The 27,606-nt window shown below is 43.3% G+C and overlaps 1 long non-coding RNA gene across 1 annotated transcript in view; it reads right to left on the bottom strand.

Annotated features, from left to right (window-relative positions):
* LOC113633298 (uncharacterized) overlaps positions 1-27,033 on the bottom strand; it is a 57,129-nt gene extending 30,096 nt beyond the window's left edge. The window contains exons 1-2 of the long non-coding RNA XR_003438136.1: positions 26,932-27,033; positions 26,622-26,705 (exon numbers count right to left, since the gene is read on the bottom strand). This is a non-coding gene — a long non-coding RNA (uncharacterized LOC113633298). The remainder of the gene's footprint in view (positions 1-26,621; positions 26,706-26,931) is intronic.
* Positions 27,034-27,606: the final 573 nt, after the last annotated feature.

Here is a 27,606-nt window from a genome sequence, read left to right as displayed (position 1 = left end):
CCTAGTAGGTGTCAAGCCCTGACCAAGATGAAGGCACAAGAAACATCAATGTAAACCAGTTCACACCCTTAAGCAATTGAAGGAGATGACGTATCTTCATTCATTTACCCATTCGTTCATTCAGTAAAGGTTCACTGAGCACCCACTATGTGCCTGGCACATCTCGAGGTCCTGGGAATCACACAGTGATAGAAAGCAACAGAAATCCCTGCCCTCCTGGAGCTTACATTCAGGTGTCATTTACAATTAGATGATAAGAACTGAGAGGGGAGGCTTAGAGATAAGAACAAGGAGATGTAAAAGGACAGAAAAAACTCCTTCTGCCAGGAGGACTTAAACATCCCAGAAGGGGTGACTTTTGAGCTGGGGCCTCAGAGATGAGGAGGAGCACACCAGGCAGGAATAGGGACAGTCATTCCTGACCCAGAGAGCACAGTTTGGAGGCAGAGATCTGGAGAACACCTGTCACTGAGCCAGCTTTTACTTCCCAGCTCCAAGACAACCTGAGAAACTCTACGTGGCTAGAGTGGCTTAATGAATATTAAGGGAAATTTTTGCATGCAAAAATTTTTTTTGCATGCAAACTGATTTAAAAATATAATTATTGGGCTTCCCTGGTGGCGCAGTGGTTGAGAGTCCACCTGCCAATGCAGGGGACACGGGTTCGTGCCCCGGTCCGGGAAGATCCCACATGCCGCGGAGCGGCTGGGCCCGTGAGCCATGGCCGCTGAGCCTGCGCATCTGGAGCCTGTGCTCCACAACGGGAGAGGCCACAGCAGTGAGAGGCCCGCGCACCGCAAAAAAAAAAAAAAATTTTATATATATATATATATATAATTATTTTCACAAATATCTGTGATAGTTGTATTAGTTTTCCTAAACAGCAAAATTCCTAGTTACAGAGCATTCATGCCTCAAGCTAAGTATCATAAGTCAAATATAAAAATAGCAGTAGAAATTTTTTAACATTTAAGCGTTTTTCACAGATCATATCTCAGTCAAGGCTTACAAAAACCTTATGAGGCACAGCAGTTATCTCCATCTTACAGAGCTGGAAACTAAAACTCAAAGAAGTTAAGTGACTCACATACACCAGGCCTAGTAAATAGCTAAGCTAGGCCTTGAACTTGGGCTTTTGCTGTAAATATTGTCCTCTTTCTACTAGACCAGAATTTACTGCCAATTTAAGGGTTTTTGCAAAATAACAGGGAAGTGCTCTCACAGAGCACTATATCACAAATGCTACTGGTCTTTGGGAGAAATCTGTACATATCTACTTTGTGTACTTGGCAGAGAAAGAGTAAGGTCCCGGAGAACTGACAGTAGTCAGCTATCAGCGAACAAAAAAATGTCACAATGTCAGCATAATGATTTCCTTAACAAAGTGACCTTCTTCCTGGTCACCAAAGGTCCAAAAAATTCACCCATCCCACCCCCTAACCCTGCAACAAATTCGACACACCTGGAAGTGTCCTCTCCATTACAGCTCAATGCAGTTTCCCCTATATAGTAAGCTGGCCATCATGTTTTCACTGTTTCCACAAGAATTTAGCCACCACCCCCACACTCTAGTGCCATCATCACGTCTGGCATAGAAGACGGAATTATGAATTTTGAACAAGCAAAGACAGAAATGTAAACAAATGAATTGCTAAATATATAAATTTTAAAAACAGGTTAAATAACATTAAGAGATTGGAACACAATGCAGGATAATAAAAACTGTCTGTGAAAATAATTAAAGATAGATTTTGAGAACAGAATAAAATTGTGGGCTGACTGGTCAACCTGTTGTCATTGTTTAAAAGGAAATCCATTCTCCATTGCCAGCCATGTTCTTCAAAGGGGGGCTCTCAGAACTTGGAGCATTCCCTTCAATAAGAAATGTGGTCCTCTAGCACTAAAATCTCTCTCTGACAGGCAACTCAAAGGACTAATGTACTGGGGCCGTGTCCCTGGCTCCAGGGTGAAGGGCAGGGATCTAGGACCAGAAGAGGCAAGGCTTTATAGAGTAGAGAATGGGGACAGGTGGGATAGGATTCTATGGTAGATCTGGGAATCTGCCACCAAAGCTAGTGTCCAAACAGAGTCAAGGGCTGGGAGCCAGGTGAAGAACCCCAGGGAAGCCCATGTGGAGGGGACTGAGTTCAGAATGAGGCAGGTGGGCAGGCAGAGGACAAGAGAAAACAAATCCCTGTGGTTATAACTCCAGGAGCTGGAGGCCATGAGTATCAACTAGCAGGCTGAGCAACAGAAGTGAGGATCCTGGAGTAAATGCCAGAAACTAGCTTCCCAAGGTGGAGAGGGGTGGGGGAGGGATGGACTGGGAGTTTGGGGCGGTCAGCAGATGCAAACTACTATATAGAGAATGGATAAACAACAAGGTCCTACTACATAGCACAGGGAACTATATCCAATGTTCTGTAATAAATCATAATGGAAAAGAATATGAAAAAGAATGTATACATATGTATAACTGAATTATTTTCTGTACAACAGAAACTAACACAACATTGTAAATCAACTATATGTCAATAAAATAAATTTAAAAAAAAGAAAGTAACTAGCTTGTTCCCCAAACCTTCAGAGCCACCAATTCTACCACCATCAGCTCCACCACAACTATCATCACAGGCCCCATCCTCACCATCACCACCGCCATCGCCATTACCAACATCACCCCCACCCCCATTAGCACCTCCATCACCATCACCACCACCACCATCACTACCGTCACCTCCACCTCCACCCAACCCTTCCCATCAGCACCATCACCATCCTACAGTCATCACCATCACACTACCAACCACCCTCACCACCACCACCCTCACCCTCACTCCCAACACCACCATCGTGACCACTAATATCACCACAACCACCATCACTACCACCAGCCACGTCGCCAATATGACCATCATCCCATGACCATCATCCCTTTAGGATGTCCCCTTCACAAGCACAGAGGAGCTGGTAGAGGCTTTGAAATGTCAACCTTCCCCACCAGTCCCTGAAAATGGAAGATGGCAGTACTGATACAAACGATGGCCACTACCCAGCTTACAAAGCAGAACAGCTACAGTAGGTGTGGTTTAATAATTTTCATCCAGGATAGACATATATTAGCTCACTTCTTAAAATTCTCACAAACTCTAGGAGGCAGGCATGGCTACCCCTATTTTACGAGTGAGGAAAATGAACCTCGGGGACAGTAGTACTTGCCCAGGGTCACACAAGTAAAAAGTGATGGAGCCTGACCTCACACTTCAGCCCACCTGCTTCCACAGCTGATTCTATGAACAGCTCTGCTGTGTCGCCTCTCTAAAGAAAATTAAGACACAGCTACATCCTCGAGGGGCTCACTGGCAGTGGGAGAGGCCCGTAAACATATTTCAAAACAATGTGAGAGGGCTTCCCTGGTGGTGCAGTGGTTGAGAGTCCACCTGCCAATGCAGGGGACACGGGTTTGTGCCCCGGTCTGGGAAGATCCCACATGCCGCGGAGCGGCTGGGCCCGTGAGCCACGGCCGCTGAGCCTGCGCGTCTGGAGCCTGTGCTCCGCAACGGGAGAGGCCACAACAGTGAGAGGCCCGACTACCGCAAACAAACAAACAAAAACAATGTGAGAAGTGTTTCGACTGTACTAAGGGAAGAAGAAACTAATTCTGTCCGGGACGGGGCGGGGGGTGGTTGGAGAAGACTTTACAGAGGATGTGACATTTATACAATCAAGAAGAAAAGGAGTAGGAGTTCACCAGATAAAGCAGTGGAGCGGAGAGCATTCCAGGTGGAGTGCCAGCAGGTGCGAAGGACACACACTGTGCTGCCTTAGCTGATGTTCAGCCGGCTCTGCTGATGTTCCCACGTTTGACCTCTGGTCTGACTGAGGGCCTCGCCTCAGGTCTGGTCAAACCGCTAGCTTCCACCAAGCCTTACACACAGACACCTGTCTCAGCCCTTCCTAACTCTGGCTCAAAATCCAGAGTCCAACACATCCTGTCGCCTCCCAAGGAAGTCTGGGACGAAAGGATCTGGTCTGCAGGAACTCAGGCATCCAATAGCGGGCACCGGACCAAGGCATCAGCCACAAGGCGATTAAGAGCTGAGGCCCAGTGTTAGTCAGTTGGGACTGACCAAGGGGCTTCTTTAGACACCCTCTATTCGGGCAGATACTGTCCCAAAGCAAATCCAGGACGGAGTGTCCAAATGAAACAATCAGGTAAAGCGATTGCTAACCTGCATGTCACCAAATTGCAGCTAACATCCCTGATACCAAGCCACGCAATTCAGTGCTTGGGGTATACATTTTGTCATGAGGCCTTTTTGGAAAGTAGATTAGGAAGGAAATTTCTCAAAGCAAGGTGTACCAAGGTAGGGGCCAAGGTGGCATGTGACCGCAACTGCTTTTTTTTCCAAGCCAAAAACACTGCAGCTCTGTCTTTGGGCTTGAAACTACGGGTCCACAAACATCCAATTGTGTGTTTTTGAGTAAATTCCAAGCTACTTTCTGAGAAGACCTTTGGCCCCTGGACCACCTCTAAGCCTTCTTTTTCAGGAACATGTTCTTCTTAGAGACCTCAGTTCTTGAGGTCTGTAAGACAGACATCAAGTCTATCTTTGGCACCATTTCTCCCTTAACTGACAACAAAGACTCAGTCCTACCCAGATTCTTACCCAGCTACTGAACCTCAAAATCACTGTCATTCTATTCACTTACCAATCAATGTTTATTAAACTTATTATGCGCCAGATGCCTCTTCTGTTCATGGGAATGTGCAATAACAAGGATATGCCAGTTCCCTGCCTTTTTGAAGCTTACATTCCAGTGAGGATTGATAGGAATAAGGAAAAAGAAAACAACATTAAAAAGGTGATTTCTGGGCTTCCCTGGTGGTGCAGTGGTTGAGAGTCCGCCTGCCAATGCAGGGGACACGGGTTCGTGCCCCGGTCCGGGAAGATCCCACATGCCGCGGAGCGGCTGGGCCCGTGAGCCATGGCCGTTGAGCCTGCGCGTCCGGAGCCTGTGCTCCGCAATGGGAGAGGCCACAACAGTGAGAGGCCCATGTACCAAAAAAAAAAAAAAAAAAAAAACAAAAGGTGATTTCTGATCGTGACGGAAAGTGACAGCAAGAAAGCATGGAAGGAGGGGTGAGGGGGGCTGCCTCAGACAGGCATCCAGAGGAGGTCTCTCTAAGAAGGTGATGTTTGGGCTGAGATGAGAAGAATGAGAAGGAGCCAGCCATGTAAAGAGCTGAGGAAGGAACACTCCAGGACAAGAGAGCAGAAGTGCAAAGGCCCAGAGACAGGATTAATCCTGGCTTATTCAAAGTACACAAAAGCAGGCCAGGGATGGGGAAGGGGTGGCAGGGCAGAGTAGCAAGCAGGAGAGTTGAAGATGAAATAAGGAGAGTTTGTCAGGAGTCAGGTTATTACAGAGCCTTGCAGACCACAATAAGGAATTCAGATTATATTTTAACACAACTGGAATCCACTGGAGGGCTTAAAACCGGGGAATGACATGCTCTGATTTCCTTTTTAAAAAGATAACTCCAGGGGCTTCCCTGGTGGCGCAGTGGTTAAGAGTCCGCCTGCCAATGCAGGGGACGCGGGTTCGTGCCCCGGTCTGGGAGGATCCCACATGCCGCAGAGCGGCTGGTCCCCTGAGCCATGGCTGCTGGGCCTGCGTGTCCGGAGCCTGTGCTCCGCAACAGGAGAGGCCCGCGTACTGCTAAAAAAAAAAAAAAAAAAACTCCAGAAGCTGTGTGGAGAATGGATCTGGTGATGAAAGGAAGCAGGGAGATTCAGTAGACCAGACGAGATGATGCTGGCTCAAACTAGGAACTAGGGTGGTGGCAGGAGAGATGCAGAGAGAAGTGGATGGACTTGAGAGGACTTTTGAGATAGAAGTGACTGGAAGACTATTTTGGGAGGATGGTCTACAGCATATGCATCAGTTCATCTACATCAGTGATTTTTATGGATTCTCTTAGATGTCACTAGAACTGCTGCAGAGAGCATGAGGTGTATAATGGGAGAGTGGTCCAGATATAGGCCACCGCATCAATCAAAGCATCTCCAAATATGTTGATTGCCAAGAATGACATCTGCAATTTCATTTGGAAAAAGGGTGTTTATGGTAAAACCAAACTTGGAAAACCACTACTGTGATAAGGCAGAGTCTGCCTAACTGGCCCCAATATCCATTCTCTCTATCCTTCCAGAAATAGAGCTGTTGCAATTTTTAGCCTTCACATGGCTACTCAGCTAAAGATCACATTTCTCAGCCTCCTTTGAAGCTAGACGTGGCCTCACAACAAAGTTCAGGCCAATGGGCTGTGAGCAGAAGAAATATGTTTAACTTCTACGTCATTCCCTTGAAAATGAAGCTACTTAATCTCTTCATTTTGAGCTGCCTAGGAAATGGTGACAATGGTAGCAGCCACGTTAGACCCAAAGATGAAATCTACATGCTGAGAACGGCAGAGCCGACCCACCAGCCTGGGTCCTCGGACCACTGATCTCTTAGAATAGAGCCCTCTACCCACTCTGAACTGCCCACCAACCTCTGGACTCTTAAGTGACAAATACATATGATACCTTTTGACTACAGTGTTGCAGCAGTTTAGCTACACCCATGCAGAGCTTCAACAGCCAGAATATGATCCACCATGTGTCTCATTCCCTCTTCTGCAGGAAACAGAAACGTTCCAGATAGTGGCTGCTCCACTGGAGTGAGAAGAACAGTGAACAAACTCTCAGTTAATCCAGGAGATAGATGGAGGGTGAGTGCGGAATAAGCCTTTGCTGTTGTAGTTGTTGTTTGAGGAAAGTTTTATTACTGCAGCATCACCTAACCTATCCTGACTAATACATTCTGGTTGAAAAATAGCTACTTTAAAACCTTACCTGGGGAGGGCTCACGCCAAGGAGTACTTCCCAGAACTTCTGCTGCCAGTGTCCTCGTCCCTGCAGTGAGCCACAGCTGCCCCCCGCCTCTGCAGGAGACCCTCCAATACTAGCAGCCTGGTTCTGACTCATGCATTTCATTTCATTTTGAAGAACTAGGCATCTGTGATCATGACTGTAGCTGGAAGTTTTGGCTTTCCAATTACAAATCACAGCCTTTGGAGAGAGTACCATCAGCCAAAAGAGGAGTGACTTGCATATATCCATTTTTGCTACCTCCAATTTCATGATCACCGTGTGGCTGACAGGGTCTTGGTGTCCTGGCCGAGTGTCAGGTCTGAGTGTCTGAGGTGGGAGAGCCGAGTTCAGGACATTAGACCACCAGAGAACTCCCAGCCCCACGTAATATCAATCGGTGAGAGCTCTCCCAGAGACCTCCGTCGCAATGCTAAGACTCAGCTCCACCCAACGGCCAGCAAGCTCCAGTGCTGGATGTCCCATGCCAAACAATTAGCAAGACAGGAACACAACCCCACCCATTAGCAGAGAGGCTGCCGGAAATCAACTAAGCTCACAGACACCCCAAAACACACCACTGGATGCAGCCCTGCCCACCAGAAAGACAAGATCCAGCCCCACCTATCAGAACACAGGCACCAGACCCCTCCACCAGGAAGCCTACACAAGCCACTGAACCAACTGTACCCACTGGGGGGCAGACACCAAAAACAACAGGAACTGTGAACCTGCAGCCTTCAAAAAGGAAACCCCAAACACAGTAAGTTAAGCAAAATGGGAAGACAGAGAAACACACAGCAGATAAAGGAGCAAGGCAAAAACCCACCAGACCAAACAAATGAAGAGTAAATAGGCAGTCTACCCGAAAAGAATTCAGAGTAATGATAGTAAAGATGATCCAAAATCTTGGAAACAGAATGGAGAATACAAGAAATGTTTAACAAGGACCTAGAAGAACTAAAGAGCAAATAAACAAAGATGAACAACACAATAAATGAAATTAAAAATTCTCTAGAAGGAATCAATAGCAGAATAACTGAGGCAGAAGAACGGATAAGTGACCAGGAAGATAAAATAGTGGAAATAACTACCACAGAGCAGAATAAAGAAGAAAGGATGAAGAGAATTGAGGACAGTCTCAGAGACCTCTGGGACAACATTAAATGCACCAACATTCAAATTATAGGGGTCCCAGAAGAAGAAGAGAAAAAGAAAGGGACTGATAAACTATTTGAGGAGATTATAGTTGAAAACTTCCCTAACATGGGAAAGGAAATAGTCAATCAAGTCCAGGAAGTGCAGAGAGTCCCATACAGGATAAATCAAAGGAGAAACATGCCAAGACACACATTAATCAAACTATCAAAAATTAAATACAAAAAAATATTAAAAGCAGCAAGGGAAATGCAACAAATAACATACAAGGGAATCCCCATAAGGTTAACAGCTGATATTTCAGCAGAAACTCTGCAAGCGAGAAGGGACTGGCAGGACATATTTAAAGTGATGAAAGGGAAAAAACTACAACCAAGATTACTCTACCCAGCAAGGATTTCATCCAGATTTGACGGAGAAATTAAAACCTTTACAGACAAGCAAAAGTTAAGAGAATTCAGCACCACCAAACCAGCTTTACAACAAATGCTAAAGGAAGTTCTCTAGGCAAGAAACACAAGAAAAGAAGAAGACCTACAAAAACAAACAATTAAGAAAATGGTAATAGGAACATATATATCGATAATTACCTTAAATGTAAATGGATTAAATGCTCTAACCAAAAGACACAGACTGGCTGAATGGATAAAAAAAACAAGACCCATCTATATGCTGTCTACAAAAGACCCACTTCAGACCTAGGAACACATACAGACTGAAAGTGAGGGGATGGAAAAAGATATTCCTGCAGATGGAAATCAAAAGAAAGCTGGAGTAGCAATTCTCATATCAGATAAAATAGACTTTAAAATAAAAACTATCAAAACAGACAAAGAAGGACACTACATAATGATCAAGGGATCAATCCAAGAAGACGATATAACAACAGTAAATATTTATGCACCCAACATAGGAACACCTCAATACATAAGGCAAATGCTAACAGCCATAAAAGGGGAAATGGAGAGTAACACAAAAATAGCAGGGACTTTAACACCCCATTTTCACCAATGGACAGATCATCCAAAATGAAAATAAATAAGGAAACACAAGCTTTAAATGACTCATTAAACAAGATGGACTTAACTGATATTTATAGGACATTCCATTCAAAAACAACAGAATGCATTTTCTTCTCAAGTGCTCATGGAACATTCTCCAGGATAGATCACAGCTTGGGTCACAAATCAAGGCTTAGTAAATTTAAGAAAATTGAAATTGTATCAAGTATCCTTTCCGACCACAACGCTACAAGACTAGACATCAATTACAGGAAAAAAAAACTATAAAAAATACAAACACATGGAGGCTAAACAATATGCTACTAAATAATCAAGAGATCACTGAAGAAATCAAAGAGGAAATAAAAAAATACCTAGAAACAAATGACAATGAAAACATGACAACCCAAAACCTATGGGATGCAGAAAAGCAGTTTCTAAGAGGGAAGTTATAGCAATACAATCTTACCTCAAGAAACAAGAAACATCTCAAATAAAAAACCTAACCTTACACCTAAAGCAATTAGAAAAAGAAGAAGAAAAAAACCCCAAGGTTAGCAGAAGGAAAGAAATCATAAATATCAAAGCAGAAATAAATGAAAAGAAATGAAGGAAACAGTAGCAAAGATCAATAAAACTAAAAGCTGGTTCTTTGAGAAGTTAAACAAAATTGATAAACCACTAGCCAGACTCATAAAAAAAAAAAAGGGATAAGACTCAAATCAACAGAATTAGAAATGAAAAAGGAGAAGTAACAACTGACCCAGAAGAAATACAAAGGATCATGAGGGATTGCTACAAGCAAGTATATGCCAAAAAAATGGACAACCTGGAAGAAATGGACAAATTCTTAGAAGAGTACAACCCTCTGAGACTGACCCAGGAAGAATAGAAAATATAAACAGACCAATCACAAGCACTGAAATTGAAACTGTGATTAAAAATCTTCCAACAAACAAGAGCCCAGGACCAGATGACTTCACAGGCAAATTCTATCAAACATTTAGAGAAGAGCTAACACCTATCCCTCTCAAACTGTCCCAAAATATAGCAGAAGGAGGAACACTCACAAACTCTTTCTATGAGGCCACCATCACCTTGATACCAAAACCAGAAAAAGGTGTCCCAAAAAGAGAAAACTAGAGGCCAATATCACTAATGAACATAGATGCAAAAATCCTCAACAAAATACTAGCAAACAGAATTCAGCAGCACATTAAAAGGCTCATACACCATGATCAAGTGGGGTTTATCCCAGGAATGCAAGGATTCTTCAATATACGCAAATCAATCAATGTGATACACCATATCAACAAACTGAAGGCTAAAAACTATATGATAATCTCAACGATGCAGAGAAAGCTTTTGACAAAATTCAACACCGATTTATGATAAAAACTCTCCAGAAAGTAGGCATAGAGGGAACTTATCGCAACATAATCAAGGCCATATATGACAAACCCACAGCCAAAATCATTCTCAATGGTGAAAACTGAAAAACTGAAACCATTTCCTCTAAAATCAGGAACAAGACAAGGTTGCCCACTCTCAATACTATTATTCAACATAGTTCTGGAAGTTTTAGCCACAGCAATCAGAGAAGAAAAAGAAATAAAAGGAATCCAAACTGGAAAAGAAGAAGTAAAGCTGTCACTGTTTGCAGATGACATGATACTATACATAGAGAATCCTAAAGATGCCACCAGAAAACTACTAGAGCTAATCAATGAATCTGGTAAAGTAGCAGGATACAAAATTAATGCACAGAAATCTCTGGCATTCCTATACACTAATGATGAAAAATCTGAAAGAGAAATTAAGGAAACACTCCCATTTATCATTGCAACAAAATGAATAAAATACCTAGGAATAAACCTACCAAAGGAGACAAAACACCTGTATGCAGAAAACTATAAGACACTGATGAAAGAAATTAAAGATGATACAAACAGATGGAGAGATATACCATGTTCTTGGACTGGAAGAATCAACATTGTGAAAATGACTGTACTATCCAAAGATTCAGTGCAATCCCTATCAAACTACCAATGGCATTTTTCACAGAACTAGAACAAAAAATTTCACAATTTATATAGAAACACAAAAGACCCCGAATAGTCACAACAATCTTGAGAAAGAAAAATGGAGCTGGAGGAATCAGGTTCCCTGACTTCAGACTATACTACAAAGCTACAGTAATCAAGATGGTATGGTACTGGCACAAAAACAGAAATACAGATCAATGGAACAGGACAGAAAGCCCAGAGATAAACCCACGCACATATGGTCACATTATCTTTGATAAAGGTGGCAAGAATATACAATGGAGAAAAGACAGCCTCTTCAATAAGTGGTGCTGGGAAAACTGGACAGCTACATGGAAAAGAATGAAATTAGAACACTCCCTAACACCATACACAAAAATAAACTCAAAATGGATTAAAGACCTAAATGTAAGGCCAGACACTATCAAACTCTTAGAGGAAAACATAGGCAGAACACTCTGTGACATAAATCACAGAAAGATCCTTTTTGACCCACCTTCTAGAGAAATGGAAATAAAAACAAAAATAAACAAATGGGGCCTAATGAAACTTAAAAGCTTTTGCATAGCAAAGGAAGCCATAAACAAGATGAAAAGGCAACCTCAGAATGGGAGGAAATACTTGCAAATAAAGCAACTGACAAAGGATTAATCTCCAAAATATACAAGCAGCTCATGCATCTCAATATCAAAAAAACAAACAACCCAATCCAAAAATGGGCAGAAGATGTAAATAGACATTTCTCCAAAGAAGATATACAGATGGCCAACAAACACATGAAAGGATGCTCAACATCATTAATCATTAGAGAAATGCAAATCAAAACTACAGTAAGGTATCACCTCACACCAGTCAGAATGGCCATCATCAAAAAAATCTACAAACAACAAATGCTGGAGAGTGTGTGGAGAAAAAGGAACACTCTTACACTGTTGGTGGGAATGTCAATTGATACAACCACTATGGAGAATAGTATGGAGGTTCCTTAGAAAACTACAAATAGAACTACCATATGACCCAGCAATCCCACTACTGCAGCTAGTGTGAAGCAGCTGCATCGCTCGGGGAGATCAGCTCAGTGCTTTGTGACCACCTAGAGCGGTGGGAGGGAGGAGCAAAAGGGAGGGGATATGGGGATATACGTATACATATAGCTGATTAACGTTGTTATACAGCAGAAACTAACACGACATTGTAAAGCAATTACACTCCAATAAAGATGTTATAAAAAAAAAACCCTACCTGGATTACTGAGTCCAGATAAGCCCATCCATCAGTTGAAGTGATTTGAAAAATACTGATGCCTGAGTCCTATATCCAGAAATCCTGATTTAATGAGGCTGGAGTGCAGCCTGGCACGGGGATTTTTATATACTTCCCTGGTGATTCTAATATGCAGCCAAGGTTGAGAATTACAGACATCTGTGGATGATATAGCAACGGCTCCCACATAATTGCTTTTATTGAACTATACTCCAGCACGATGAGGGACATTATCTGTATAGTAAATGATATTAGTAAAAAAACAACTCCAGAATAATGATAAGGTGTCATATCAGGGTTTAATTTACTATCTTACACACTCTCAACTCCATGAGAAACTTCTCTCTAGTCTCAGAATGGGAAGTATTTGTGCTTCTCCTAAACCACAAGTGTACTTTTACCCTTGGACATCCTAAATCCTGTAAATGACCTTGCTTTCCTCTCTGGGTACGTCCTAGAAAGTTCAGAGTCAAACTGGAGGCCCCCAACTAACAAGTGACTCGGATTTTACTGGCACACCATCTTAGCCTTATTTTCTCCTTAGTTCATTTTCTTCACTTGTGATATCATACAAGCTAACTTAAGTCATTTCCAGACCAAGCCATGATGTAAACATATCTTTTAAATAATAAATAAGGAGCATGTGCCACTGACTAGAAGAGGGATGAGAAGGAAAACAATCAAGTGCACCAGCTTACCCAGGCAACTTGAACACACGAAGTTCTATAAACATATCCACCAAAGTCTACTTATTAAATAGTTAATGTCACTTAAAAACAGAAATTCCTGCCTCATTTTTTGGAATATGGGGAGCCATGCTGAACTACAAATGCTAAATATCCTTCCCCTATGAAACTAGGGGTACGCAGGGAAGTCAGTACTGAAAGCTCCTAATGCAGTGTTTTTAAATGATAAGAATCAATCTTGTGGTTCCACTCACCTCCAGCAAAGTTTCCATATGGCAACTTTTGTTATTCTTTATTATAGATTTAAGCCCCATTAGCTACTGCTCTTCCTGGTGGCTGTAATCATCATAATAGCAGGAGCTACACTACTTCTCAGCTGACTTCCTCTTAATAGCTTCCAGGATGCACATCTGAGAACCATCTCAGCACATTTCACAAATATCTCATTCTTGACAACCCACTCTATTCTTTGCAGATCCTTTCAGGCTGTATGCACGTGCCTGAAAGAGTTATAAATTCCAGCTCTATCCAAAATTATCTTTCCTCTTGTAAACCTTTCCACATCATCTCTTTGCTACATTCTATAAAGAATGCCTTCATCTAATACTTTTAATAATATTTGATATTGAATGACCCTATGTTTTATGAGTTCATCTCAGCAGCTAAGTGTTACTGGACTTCTGCAAAAACTACGGAATATAGTGTTTTCTACCAAGATGCATGAACTGACCACACACATCTGCAGACACAGATGTGAAGCTCTATAATACTAGAGACTGAAGGAACCTCAGAGGTCATCTAGTCCACCCCACTCAAACCCCCGTTTTGCAGACAGGAAAACAGAGGCCCTTGAGAAATATTAATTCAGGTAGCCACTCCTGTATTAATACTTGCGTGGTGTCCCATAAATTCATTGTTTAGTCAGTTATTTGAAATTTGGTACATATTTTCTCATTAAGAAACAATGTTACAACAGAACGTTAGACTCCCTACAAAATTATAATTAGGATGGGTGGTGGTGATGATAATACAACAGTGAGAATGTACTTAACATCACTGAACTGTACACTGAAAAATGGTTACGATGGTCAATTTTATGTTACATGTATTTAACACAATTTTTAAAAAATTCTTATTTAACCCATGAAGTGGATGAAACGTAATACAAGAAGGAAGAGAAGGAATGAATCCCACCATCTTGGCTGGGTCCACCTGAGGGTCCTTCCTTGAATAAACGTCTGATTAATTGCTTCTGCAACATCCACTTTCCCCTCCGTCTACCACTAAGCTCCCAAATTCCCTTAGGGAACTGGTCCTCCCCATTCTCAGTCTTAGTGGGGCTGACCCCAATCTCGACTCCAGGAGTGGCCAACCACTGGCTTCAGGCAGTCCCCTGGCCACAGTACTGGTTCATGAGCCATTTCAGGCCAATAAGATTCAAGAAGTATATGTGTGTGTATGTGTGTGTGTGTGTTGTGTTGTTTCAGAGGGAGGGTGGTACCTCTGAAAACAAACAAACAAAACCTTCTTTTCCTTTTTGCTGGAGCTACCATAAGAGAGCTAGCTCTTCCTCTGAACAGGGGAGTGGATGAATGGGAGACCCTGAGCCACTGTGGCCACTGCTGCCACCATGAAAAATGCCAAACCGAGGCCTGAGCGAGCACACAGAACTGAGCACAGAAGATCATGCAGTACTGGAAGAACTGCAGAGAAAGGGAACAGAAGCCCTGATGAGTCATGAACTGGAACAAGCCGTACCTGAAGCTAGCCAGACGTACTCCTGAATTCTTCACCAGCATAAGCCAGTAATTCTCTACTTTGCCTTAGCCAATTGCATTGAGTTTGTTTATTTGCAACTGAAAGATTCCCAACAGATACAGTTCCAGAACAAAGTTTGAAATAAACAAAGTGTGTTCCTCATTCACTTCCCTTTCTGAAACCATCTCCCACCAGCCACTGTTTTTCTCTCCAGGCACCCAGTGCCCTCCTTCTGTCCCAAGGTCTCCATTCTGATATCCAACCCAGGCCTGCACTAACTCCCAAAGTGCTTCAGGCCCCAATATTACCTTCCTCCTTCCTCTTATTTTTTCTATTCGCACCCCCATTCAAACTCATAAAACAAAAATAAAGAAAAAATACATAAATTACTATTAGTATCTTATCAATGAGACTAATGGGGGATTCAAAGTTTGGTCTTGGCTACCTCAAACTGTACAGGTCAACACGTATGCATGGGTGGGAGGGTCGCTGTTCGAAGCAAGTTTTGTGTACAGATCTGGGGCAGAGGCAGAATGACGTCTGTTTCCCAGTGTAACCCTACAGTGAGATGCAGGCTGAAAGCACAGAAGCTGGCTTTACAAGGGGACATGTGAGATGCAGGGCACAGCAAGTGCCCCTCGAGGGCCCAGGGTTCAGAGTGTGACCCAGAGTTGAGGAAGTCTGGAACACAACTTGTCCAGAGAGGCTGAAGAGTATAGTGCTGTTAGTCACCTTTGAGATTTTGCCTGAGAAGCAGCATCTTAGTAAGAAGGAAGCAGTGTCCTCACAGATGAAGCAGAGCAACTGCAGCGGGAATAACCTCCTTCAAAGGCTTGTGGCAGCCAAGCTCAATAAGGGACAGAGTTGTGATCACCCCCTCGACTCAAAGATAATGGGCAGGCTATTAGGAGGCAAGGCGTTGCAGTCCTCTGTCTACAGCTAGGAGAAGTGAACGAGCAAAATGGGACATTATCAATGTCTCTGCATCAAGACTTCCTTTACAAGCTGCTTCTCCTTTCTCTTGCGCCATGTGCTTAGTTAGTGACAATGGCCACACAGACCCACAGGCTGGTGGGGCGCGGGGTCCTTCAGGTTACACAAAGGAGAATTTAATAGGGAACGGTCAAAACAGAATGTCAGGGAGTGCCAGAGAAGGAGACCTGCAGCTGTATCACAGAACTTCATGGAGGAGAAGGTTCTAGAAGGGTTTAACAGATGGAAAGATCAGCATCAAGTGAAAATGGTGAGAGCTTCTTCAAGGAGAAGGAATGGCATGACTGAGGGGGTGAGGGAAGAGAGCAGGAGTTGAGTCTGCGTCTGGGCAGGTGTGCTTGTAGCAGGGGCGGGTCGGGGGGGAAAGTAAGGGGAGAACACACGTGTGAAAGGACAAACAAGACCCAGGGAGACTGGGGTCTCTGTTGGGAACCGTCCGCCTTGTTGAGGTGGGCTTGGGGACAAGAGTGAAATGAGCTTACCTGCAGGCAGTAAGTCAAACCACGATCACAGATGAAAGACGAGAGCCCCTTAAGACTCCCAGGAACATTCACAGTTTTAAAATAGGCTGCTCCTTAACCCAAATCATCTAGAAATTGTTCGGATTTCAGACAGTGGAGGAAGAAGAAAACAGGTGTTCTGGGGCAGGGCCCCAACCTATTCCCATCCACCTCTCCACACCCAGCCTGGGGGTCGGCTGGGCATCCACAGTGCCTCCTGGTTCTGCTCAGCTGCAGTCCCCATGGCACCGTGACGTGCTCCAGGGCCGGTTTCCTGCTATTGTTGTTGTGGCTTCAAACAAGGTCACAGCTGTGTTTGGGGGCCTGGACAATGGTGGACATTTTTAGTGTATTTTTAAGTAGGATATATTTAAGTTTTGCCTGGTCTGCACTTTTTAAATAACCTGCCACACTCATTTTTAAAATGACAGCAGGGCTTCCCTGGTGGCGCAGTGGTTAAGAATCTGCCTGCCAATGCAGGGGACAAGGGTTCAAGCCCTCGTCCGGGAAGATCCCACATGCCACGGAGCAACTAAGCCTGTGCACCACAACTACTGAAGCCCGCACGCCTAGAGCCCATGCTCCGCAACAAAGAGAAGCCTCCGCGATGAGAAGCCCATGCACCGCAATGAGGAGCAGCCCCTGCTCGCCGCAACTAGAGAAAACCTGCGTGCAGCAATGAAGACCCAACACAGCCAATAAATAAATAAATAAAATAAATTTATAAAAAAATAAAGTAAAATAAAATAAAAATGACACCAGCGAATGGACTTAATGTCACTGAATTATGCATTTAAAAATGGTTACAATGGTAAAGTTTGTTACATGTATTTTTCCACAATAAAAATATAAACATAATTTTTTTTAAAAAAACACCAGTATCCTTCCTTTTTTTAACAATTAACACTTTTTACGCTTCCTATGTAACAGAACTATTAAACAAAATATTGCAAATATGAAATTTGCATTTTACCAGGTGAATTTAAAGCCTGAGCATCTCTACTAATGTATAAGAGACAGTAATAATAATACCCATGGTACACATTATTCTTACAATGTAGATTTGACAGTTTTTTAAAAGATACTATTTTGTTTAATTTTCATTTTACATGATCAAAAGAAATATTCACAGTAAAGTAACTGAATAAGACACCCAAATGAAAAACAGAGCCTTCCCTAATCAGAAGGTCTTCCTACAACAACCAAAGGAATAAAAAAAAAAAAATCCCCCAAAAGAAATCACCCCTCAAGCTTTCTGAAATTAGCAGAGAATGTTTGCAGCTGACCTATTTCTCGCCCACAGGACTATGTTGATAATTGACTTTTGTCCCCCAGGGAAGTGCTCAAATATAATTGAGCAGCACCTGCCACATAGAAAGTACAGTTTTATACACCCAATAATTCTCATAAATATTGTACTTAGCTTGGGACTCAAGCACTCTGCTTTCTCCTTAATTGTATCTCTCAAGGAAGAAATATAATTACCAAAGCTGAGTTATTACAAACATCTAGATAAAAGAAGTATTTTGAATTGTAAGTACCCAAGACATTTCTATCACTAAAAATTATTGAAAATGATGGCATTGATCACTTTTCTTTAATCCTGACATTTTTCTTTAATCCTGTCGATCTCATCCTATTACATAAATCCCTTCTATAGATGAGAGTCACTCAGTTTTGTTCAGTCTTGATGACAAGGAGGCCAAGGTCAGGGATTTGATTTCCATGCAGGTCAAATAGTTTTACCCCTCCCCCCCAAATTCAGCTTTATGACCTGACACTGCAATTCCAAAATAAATACAAATATGATCCACCCAATTCAACACCATGACTTGAAGTGCTGTCTGGATCTAGGCTTAAGGAAAGGCAAGTCTCTTTCCACAGGCAGGCCAACATTTGCATTTAGACCAGGGGCTACGACTGGAAACCTTCAGACTGGTGTAGAGAATATGCTAATGAAATAATCCAAAACCAGTCACAAAAGATCACATATTATTGTATGGTTCCAGTTACATGAATGTAATTTGGAATGAAATGTCCAGAACAGGCAAATCTATAGACACAGAGAGTAGATCAGTGGTTGCATAGGGCTGGAGGTGGGAAGGAGGTTGGGGAATGACAGCTAATGGTTACAAGGTTTTTTTGTGGGGTGATGAAAATGTTCAAAAATTAGATTATGGTGATAACAGAATACAGCCTCTGAATTCCTGAAAGAATGACTTCCTCATTTCTGTTCCACTCACACACACAAAGAGGCCAAATAAGAAAGGTGTGACCATAAAGCACTCCAACCTCAACAGTGAGGATTTTATCCACTTGTTTGATTTGGAAACATAATCAGCCTTTGAGCTGTTACCCTAGCACTAGGCCACTGGAGAAGGAAGTGGGCCAGGATGATAAATTCATCTACGTGAGTTATTATGCATTTCACTTACTGTTGGTCTTTCCTGTATTAAAAAAGAAATTGAAAAAAAAATTTTTCCTAAGGAGTTAAAAAATAATATCGTAACATTCAGACACAGTGAGCACTACAAAAGTTTACCATTTCTAGTGATTCTCACAACCTGAAAAAGATGCAGATTCTTTTCAAGTTTGTTTACAAAATATTTCCTCTCAAAACAAAGACTTCTGCTCCAGCAATTTAAATTGCAGCCCTGGAGCAAGATACCTCCACCAACAGAAAAGAACATAAAATGAGAAATAAAATAGGCACACTTTGTCATCCAATGATTACAGTGAAAATGATGAGAAAGATTCAGCAGATGTCCCTCAAGTTTTATGGCCCCATCTAACTTATACTTTCAGTAAATAAAACACAATGCTGAATGTCATTCCTTCGGATTCCAGTAATTACCTCTGCTCTGTTTATGGGTGTAATAAGAAAGGATATAGTAAAGAAAGTAGGAAGTTTGCAGAGCGGCATGTTTTTCTAGTTAAAATGAAAACCATCTTCAAGGAATTTCAAAGCACCATCTATATTCAAGCCAGGTGTTGGTAATTCATCAGCCTTCTCGCTTTCTGAATGCCAGCTAAGGAAGCACACAGCTTGTCATTATTGTTACTTGAAAGCAATAAAACTATTCCCTTAAAATTGAATCTATAATTTAGCCTCTTCATTAGTTCAGGCTTCCAGTTCTCACCCTACCCGCCTCCCTGACCCCATTCACATGGTTGAATCCATGTAAAACGTCTGATGTGTCACTCTGTAGTCAAGTTCATAACTTACACTCTTCTAGAACAAAGAGTGCGTGTGCTACCTCTACGTTCTCCTGGCTCAGTTAGAATGAGGACATGTAACTGTGTGAAGGCAGGACCATACTGGCTGCTTAAATCGGAATGGGGTTTTATGGGGGTTCTTTACAAGATAACAGCCTAGCTCTTCTTGAGACTTATCAATTTGGTGGATTCTAATCTGGAGAGGTATTATCAAGAAAATGTGTCATTGGGGACGGTAAGGAAGTGCTCTGCACAGCCCACCGGGGAAATACTGGTGCAACAGCCTGGACTCAAAGAAAGTGAACACCATCCAGGGGCTCTGCCTATACCAGGCAGGGGCTCAGATGGTCCTTCTCTCACACACACACACTCTGGCTGAAAAGGGCAAGCAAGCAGAGAGGGTGGCGCTGTTCTAGGAAGCACTCCTCTCCAAAGCATTGCAGAGGCCAAACATGGAATGCGGCCTGCACGCTCCACTCCCCACAAGTCTGTGGACATTTCCTGGGGTCTTCAGTGAACCTGAGTGAGGTGCAAGCCCACTCACCCTGGTTAGGGCTTATGCTTTCTTCTGAATCTGAGCTGCAGAAATGAGACCAAGAAAGGGCCAGACTCAGGGGACAATGATGAGCTTGGACAACGCCACAAACTCGGCCAGAAAAGATGGGCTAGAACTCGATCTGCTAAGCCCAGCTAACCCCACTGAGTTAGTAGGCTCATCAGGAGTGAAAAGACTCGTTTCTACAACTAGCTACTAACTGTAGTTTGTAGACAAAACTACATTCTCTTCCGCTCTGCCCTTGCATTTTCCCTTGATGAAGAAACAGTCCCTGATCCTTGGTAACAACATTGTCTGGGGCAGCACGTGGAATAATTACAGGGAGAGGGCCACAGCAAAGCCAAGGTCATTTTCAGCTTCATTTTCACGCGGCGTCCTATAATTTTCTAGAAGGATTAAAATTTGAATCAGAATTTATGTAAGCTTCAATAAAATCTGATCAACCTAAACTGAAGGATACATAGTTCTTTATTCTATAAAAAATGAGATTTCGGGAACTCTGCACGCCACGAACAGAAACTCGGAGAAAAGCAAAAACGACTGCTTAACGTGTTAGCTGCCTAGTAATTAGATTTCTCAATCCGAAAGAAGCTTCATAAATTCAGTTCCATTTATTCAAGCCCAAGAGCCAGAACGCAGCACAGTTTGCCACAGAGGCAGAGTTCTGTTTTGTTCTATCAGATCTCAATTTGGGAAGATGCATTCCGGATAGAATTCACAAAGGAAATAGGTATAAACTTTTCCTTAAGGTTCACTATCACTGGATTATATCATTTAGCAAGGACAGTCGACTTACAGAGCAAGTAAAAGCTTCCAATTTTGCTGATGAAAACGATTCATTATTATCTTCCAGGCAGCTAAAATATAATAATAGTTGTGCCAGTCCTGGCCTGTTTTCCTCAGATTCATCCTCTCCTTTTTCTGCTCTGCTTTCTGTCTCAGGGGGCCCATGGCCTGCAGGTTGTTTCCCAGACTCCCATGTCAGCTGGTGTCCAGGTCAGCCAGTGGGAGACAAGGCAGGGGTTGGGAGCACAAGAAAGGAGAAGCCAGAGTATTTCTCCCCATTTTCTCCACCTCAAGTGGTTTCTCTGACAGAGGCTGCATCTCCTCTGTGTCTCTTGCTCCTACAAACAGTACCCCACTGGTTCCAGCATCTACCAGGTGATTTTGGCCCCTGGGTTCTAGTTACAGTCTCCTCCCCTTGTCCTTGTACCTAGAGGTGATAGCAGCTTCCCGCTGTTGCTAACCTCTAGGTTTAGCTTTTAAGCCCTCCCCTCACCTGTTTAATCATGTCTCTATAATTCAAGTCCCTCAGCTGTAAAAACTCAAGTAATTTCATCTTCTGGTTAGACTGGCTAATACAATGACTAGTACGTTAGTAAGTAAACAAACAAACAAACCTCCATGAACCGTGAACCATGCAAACAAAAATTCCATCCCATGATAAAACTGGGAAAAAACTACAGTCTGCAGATTCTTCAGTGGTTGCTTTGCTCTTCACAGTAACCATATAAACTAGGAATATTTCTAGGCTCTAAGAGGAGTAAGTCCTTGTGTGTTTGTGTGCCTGTCGTGATTATTCAGGGATGAAGTGTGTTGTGGTGGAAAAACTGTAGAATCTGAGTGGGGGTCTCCTGTCTCTGTTCTGCCACTATCTACTGGTGTGACCTTGGTAAGGGCTTTATGTCCTTGGGTCTGTGTTTCATTCATCTAAAAATGGGGAATCAAAGTACTTTCCCTCCACAATCTCTTCCAGTTCTATAATTCTGTGATTCTAAGCTTATGGATAAATTTTGCATATATGCATGACTCCAAGTGTATGATTATTCTTAGAGCTGTGCACAAAGCCTATACCTTCTGTTGATGAATCTGCATTTCATCAGAGAAATGTGTCTATAACCAGTGCTCAAATTAGAACCCAAAGAATATTTTTGCCAACTTGTTTTATTATAGTATCAACTTAGTACCTGAATGTGTTTTAGATCTCTACCTACAGTGTGGGTTCATTGAATTATTGTAATGATTATCTGATTAGCATAATCTGAAAAAAACAGCAGGAACCTTGCTTTAAGGTAGATGGTTCCAAAGATGGCTGCAACAATATCTTCCATTCTATGTGCTCCTTTGTAAGGTGACCTTGACACACCCCATCAAAAGATAGAGTCTATTTCCATCAAAAGATAGAGTCTATTTCCCCTCCCTTTGAAACTGGGCTATCCCTTTGATTTGTTTTGACTTAGAGATTGCAACAGAAGTGATGTCATATAGCTTTTGATACCAGGTCTTATAAAGTCTACAGCTTCAGCCTTTGCTTCTTGGGATGGTCCTGCTTGGTACCTAGCGACCATGTTGGGAAGAAGCTCAAGCAACCATGCTGAGAGGCCCAGGTAGAGGAAAAGTGAGCCCTCTGCCAAAATCTCTACTTGAGTTCTCAGCCAGCAGCCAGCACCAACCACCAACCACACGTGTGAGGCTGTCTTAGACATTTCAGCCTTCCCAGTACCCAGGTAACATCACACAAAGAAGAACTGTGTCTGCTCAGTACACAGACATTTTTTAAAATGTTGTTGCTTTAAGTCACTAAATTTGAGGGAGGTTTGTTAAGAGGCAATTTCTCCAGATTAAACAGAGTTTAATATTGGAGCAGAACCTCATGTCTAAAATACATCAAGCTAGTCCTCCATTCATCCACTCCTTCATTCAATCAAATAAGTATTTACTGAACATCTACTATGCTAAGTGCTGAGGGCAAAAAGGAGACCAAATACAGACATGTCCCTGCCCTAGTGGAACTTGTTATCTGGATAGGGAGACAGACATTAACAAAAAAAATCTAATTACATGTTAAATAATGAAATGTTAAATAAATCGTGATGGTACTATTGAGAACTGGCACAATGCACTCTGGGGTGAGGTAAGTGGCTAAGGAACTAACCTTAACAGGGAGGGTAGAAGAAGAAGTGAAGACTAAACTTAGGTCTCAAGGAAGATTAAAAAATCAGCTAGGCAGAGGGGAGAACAAGAGCCCTCCACACAGACAACTCAGCATGTGCAAAGGGCCTATGGCAGGAGGGAGGGTGGTGTGTTCAAGATCTGTGTCCAGAGCTTAGAGATCATGGCTTAAGATGAGGCTGGAAGCTGGTAGGAGCCAGGCCTTGTGAGACTCTGCAGTTCTCATAAAGGCAGACTTAACAAGGAGAGGTCAACAAACTGATCTCACTCTGATCAGATTTTCCTTCGAAAGCCAGTGGGGAGAAAGGTGGGAGTAACCCCAGTGAGAGTAACCTGTAGCATTCTACCACACAACCTGTATGCAGTGCCACCCATGGGTATTTCATATACTCAGCACACATGGGCATTCTGCAGACACCCTAATTCCTTGCTCCATTTCACCGTATTATTTGTATACATCTATGTCTCCATAACTAGATCATAAAATCCTTTGGGTACAGAAGCTGTGTCTCATTCTTCTTTTCATTCCTATTCCACAGTACCTAGTGCAGTGCTAGGCACATAGCAAATATTTAATGTGTTTCCTAAAAATTTAAAACATGAATAAACAATCTATTCATAAACAGCCTGTCAAAAGTAATCTCCCGAGACAAAATTCTACAGCCTTTCTTGGAAAGCCATTCCGATGATATCAACGCTCTTCGGAAAGTCCTGCTGTAAAAGCATCATTCCTTTCTAATTGTAGCCAATTCTTGAGTTTCGTCCTCAGTGAAGACTGACAACAGCCCATCACATTTCCAAAGAACGTCTTTATGTACTTTTTTTTTTTTTTTTGGCTGCACCGCACAGCATATGGGATCATAGTTCCCCAACCAAGGATCAACCCGAGCCCCTGAAGGGGAGGCTCAGAGTCTTAACTACTGGACTGCCAGGGAAGTCCCATCTTTGTGTACATTTTGAAGATCATTACTGGGTCACCCCTAGCTCTCTCTCCTTTCAGTGGCAAAATACTTAATCTTCTCACTTTTCCTCAAAGAAATAATTTAGCTGCTCCCTGGATTCATTCCAAAACCTCCATCCCTCCTAAATTGTGGAGGGCAGCAATCTAGGAGACCAGGAAACAAGGTCAAAGATGCCAGAGGGACTTTGTGAGCAGTCCTCAGGGGAGAGGCAGGCTCTCTGTCTCAGTCTGTTCATTTTCAGGCCAACTCACATGTGTACCTGTGTATGTATGTGCACACATATTCATCTGTGCATATACACACATGAACACTGAAATTTTTTTACCAGCTCAAAGAATAAACACTGTTCTATTTGATGAGTTTGCCAGCTGTCCTCTGTTCTTTACCACCAGCCCAGATTTACCCATCTGATTCAACACAATCTTTTTTTTTTTTTTTAGTAAGTGAAATCTTCCCCCTCCCATCTCTGTAAATGATATAGCAGAGAAATGAGCAGCACTGTTTTTATTGGTATCCTCACTATCTTCATCATGTGCAAAGGCATCACAGAGATTGTGAAATACATCAAGAATTTGAAAACAATAAGCCACTGGTCACTCTACAAATAACGAGTCTCTAGTAACATAAACAGCTGTTGTGCTTTTTAAAAAAATACTTTTTTGGCATTTGGGTGAAAACTGTTTAATTTAATTTCAAAATACACTGTTAAAGTTACATTTGGAATCATTTTTCATCTCTTGTCAAATAAATAAAAATCCCTCAGTTATTTTATTGTAGCCATTATAGAAGTCTATATTATGCCATTTAAACAAGATCATATATAGGATGCGTACCGAACTGTAAGTGCTCACAAAAATTATGTATTATTTTTGTGCAGAAAAGTTAGTTAAGATTGTGTATATAATACAATTACAGCTAGCTTCTGAATTTAAATTAGGCCATCTTATTACACCAACAAATCCTAGCCTATTTTCAGAAAGACTTATGAAATATATTTGTTCCAAAAATCTGCAATGGTTTAAATTACTCTCGAAATTATTTAGCATGAATACTTTTTACATTTTTAAGCCAACACATACCAGCACACTTAACAAGAACTTATACATGCATTATCTCACTTTTTCATTTAAATTGAGGAAAGAATAAGAATATTACAAAGGATATTGATGGCTCTGTGCTTGGAAGAATAAAACATTAGTGAAGTGATGGTGTAGCTGAACTCAAAAGTTTTAGGCAAACAGCTCATGGAATACACTGCTGTATAATTAACATTTCTAAGAAGTTGCAATAATAAAACACTACCAAAAATAGGCACCTACAAAATAACATAAACAAGATCTCAGTCACCTAACTCAATTTTTGTAAAAGATGAAGAATGTCTTTGCTTTATTAAATACATAAATAATCTAAACACTGCAAAAAGGATAGAATACACTTTCAAATGAATTCAGAATCCAAAATATATTTATTTTTTAAATGTACATGCTTAGTACTCACTGGATTAAAGAATCGTAGGAATAACTTCTGTTTCTGCAGAAAATGAATGCCTATGTAATCGATATTATGTAAATATGCTCTATGGACTTTTTAGGAGAGGTCTGAGTCCAATTCTGAGTCTAATACCCAATTCGTCATGGATAATCTGTTTAAATTGATAACAATCACTACAGAAACACAGTGCAGCTGCCATCATAGGTTAAAAACACAATGATCTGAGTGACCCACAGGGAAAAAAACTTCCCAGTGTCACTCCAGCAGCCCACAGCGGAGCCTTGGGATAAAAACGTCGTGGTGCGATGACCAAAGTCCTCCCAGGGTACCCCGAACTCACACACCTCGACAGTTTCTGTTCCAAAGAGAGATCAAGGTGATTCCCTTTTGCATGATCTCTCTAGCACCCAGCAGCTATGTAGGGGTAGTTTCTTTGCAGCAAATTAAGGAGCAATTTCCTGTGTCAAGGTAAAAGGCACCTCAGCATTCAGCTGAACCGGCGATTTTTAGCACTGTCAACACGCACTAGAACCACGCAGAAGAAAACCCCTAAGAAAACAAACACTAAGTGTAGCACCACCGAGACCCCCGAAACTGAGGGCCGGACTTCGCTTATTTCGATTTAAACCAGATCCGCTGTCTTTCCCTAACTGAGCGAACCAAATAGGTCCCAAAGCGAGACCAAACTTTCTGTTCCAAATGTCTTTCATTTGACCAGAGCTCGGAGATGACAAAGGAGAGTATTCAAAATAGGGCAAAATAGAAGAGCCCTCTCTCAGCCGAATCACAGCAGTTGTCCGGCCCCAGGGGCTCTGATCGCTCAAAGTCCAGTCACACGACTAAAACGCTTCCTCACGCATCCAAGGTGCAAAAAGAAATAACTTCCAGTCTTAAATTCAACGTCCCTGACCTAAACTAGGTCCCCGCCGGCTTGTGTCCACACCCACAAACTAACTTCCCAGGACCCGAAGACTTGGGAACCCGGGGCAGAGGGTGAAGGACCAGCCGGAGCTCCCGCCCGCGGCCGAAAAGCGACGCGCTGAGGCATTACCAGCCGCTCCGGCACGTGGGGGCCGCGCGCTCGGCTTTCTGCCCAACCTGCTCCCCTGCGCCCGCCTCCTACCTGTCTGAGGATGAAGCTGGTCGAAGTGGTGCTGCCATCGGATCTTTTCAACCTGCTCCTCCGGGTCGTGGTGCCACGGGCCACCTGGACTCGACACACGGAGCCAGAAAGAACCCGGTAAGGACGGCAGTGTGGAACCGGGCGACCACCCCTGGCTAGAGTCCGCCTCCGGACACCAGATCCCCGGGGTCCCCCAGAGCCCGCACCCAAGTCTCCTCCGCGGTCCCCAGATACAGCCTCCACCCCACCCATCCACTCAAGCCTCGACGGCTGAAAAGGCGCCCGAGAAGAGCAGCCCGCGAGCACCCACCACATCCATTAACAAAGACTCTCAGGGTGCGGGGCCGAGTCCCCGGCATGGGCTGGGGAAGGCTGCGGGCTCCGGAGCGGGAGCGCAGAGACCCGAACGAGGTGAGAAAGAGGAGGAAGAGAAGGAGGAGAAAGAGGAGGGGCGGAGGAGGAAGGGACGCGGGGGGAGGGGCGAGGGAGCGGGGCCTCAGACTCCCAGGACTGGGGGCCACGCGCGCCGGGCGCGAAGGCGGGGCGCTCTAGGGCAGCCGAAGAGGGGGGAGGAGGGGGGAGGAGGGGGCGGTACCTGTGAGGTGGGCGAGTGCGGCCCGTCCGCGGTCCCGTTCTTGGCGTAGGAGGAGGACATGGTTCACAGCCGCATGGCGGGCCCGGGCGCTGTGGGCGGAGGGCGGTGAGGCCCCCGGACGTTCGGTAGCGGGAGGTAGGGGAGGGCGGCAGGACTTCCCCACCCGCTCCCGGGACCGCGCCGGCTCCCGTGCTCCCTGCCCCTCCTTCCGAGAGCGCAACACCTTAAAGCGACCGAGACGCTTCCCCCGCGCCCACAGCGGGGTCCCGGGCAGCGGACCCCGCAGGCGCAGGTCCTGCGGAAGGGGCTTCTCGGAATCTCGCCTACCGGAGCCGATCGGGAGAAGCGCTCTCCCACCTAGCGAGCGCCTTACATCAGAGCTTTCCAGAG

Source organism: Aethalodelphis obliquidens, unplaced genomic scaffold, assembly GCF_003676395.1.
Source record: "Aethalodelphis obliquidens isolate GAN/ISIS:26980383/991018 unplaced genomic scaffold, ASM367639v1 scaffold2, whole genome shotgun sequence".
Lineage (NCBI taxonomy): Eukaryota > Metazoa > Chordata > Mammalia > Artiodactyla > Delphinidae > Aethalodelphis > Aethalodelphis obliquidens.
Note: the sequence above shows the minus strand (reverse complement) of the source record. Positions and strands in the feature narration are given on the sequence as shown.